Raw genomic sequence first — 1463 nt, 5'->3', positions numbered from 1 at the left:
ATCGTTGCTGCGCTTGTTGCTTATAGTTATCATCATCATCATCATTGTTGTTGTTCTTGTTGTTATCATCATCATTATTATTATTATTGTTATTATTATTATCATTAGAAGTAGTAGTACTATCATCATTAACATCAGCAGCAGCAGCAGTATCGTCGTCACCGTCATCGTCCTCATCATCATCATCAATATCTTTATTATTGTTGTTATTATTATTATTATTATTTTATTTCTCCGTTTCCTTTTTATAATTTATTTATTTATTGTTTTGCTCTTCCCATCAGCATGTCTGCAAAAATATTGTTTTTTGCTTTTTCTATGAGGTTTTTTTTGTTGTTGTTTATGTAACGACTATTTAAAATCTCAAAGAGAAATAAAACGAAATAAAATTTTAAGTTTTTTTCTTTTTCTAAACAAACACAACAGCATACTACATCCAATACGTCGGTTGTAAATATTTGACCTGAAAACCACAAGAGTGGTGAATGACGCGAAAGATATCGAAACAGATAGTTGGAGATAAATTTGTGTTAGAATTTTTGTTAATAAAGATAAAAAGTAAGATTTAAATTTTGGGAAAAATTTTGCTTTTTAAATCCATAGACGATTGTTTGTAGAGAAATCTTGTCAGATTTTTTTACCGATATTTTCCTCTTAAGATCTCTTCGATGACATCTTACCAATTCTGAATTCTTTAAAGTAATGATTTCTTTTTGTTTCTCTATTTTTCTTTTTTTCTTAGGTTGGGGCGGATTTTTTTCCTAATCTTTCTTTGGTTCGGTCGTTAAGATCTGACTGGTCACCCTGTATGACACCACTTGGTGAGTTTTTAATTGGCTGCCTTTTACTGGTTGGCTCGGTTTAACACTCATTTCAATCATAGTTAAATGATTTAACACAGCGACACTTGACCTCTTGTCATAGAATGGTATTTTACAAATACTTCTGCCATATTTTTCAAAATAAAACGGTTCTGGGTTCAATCCCACTGCGTGGTACCTTGGGCAAGTGTCTTCTACTATAGCCTCGGACCGAACAAAATCTTGGGAGTGAATTTGGCAAACGGAAACAGAAAGAAGCCCATCGTATATATATATGTACACGTCTATGTGTGTATGTCTTTGTGTCTGTGTTTGTGTCCCCCCACGATCATCACTTGACATCCGATGTTGGTGTGTTTACGTCCAGTAACTTAGCAGTTCGGCAAAGAGACCGATAGAGAAAGTACTAAGCTTAAAAATACATCCTGGGGTCAAATTGTTCGACAAAACCCACTTTAAGCTGGTGCTTCAGCATGGCCACGGTGTAATGACTGAAACAAGAAAAAGAATAAAAGATATTTATCCAACAAAGATTAACTTTAAATGGAGGTTTGTTTTCGCCATGTTCTTACATTATTATGTCAAGAATGTGCTTCCGGTTAAATATTTACTCGGATTACTACCCTCGACTTCATCTTTGAT

Source organism: Octopus sinensis, linkage group LG21 (assembly GCF_006345805.1).
Source record: "Octopus sinensis linkage group LG21, ASM634580v1, whole genome shotgun sequence".
Lineage (NCBI taxonomy): Eukaryota > Metazoa > Mollusca > Cephalopoda > Octopoda > Octopodidae > Octopus > Octopus sinensis.
This window is presented reverse-complemented; position numbering follows the sequence as displayed.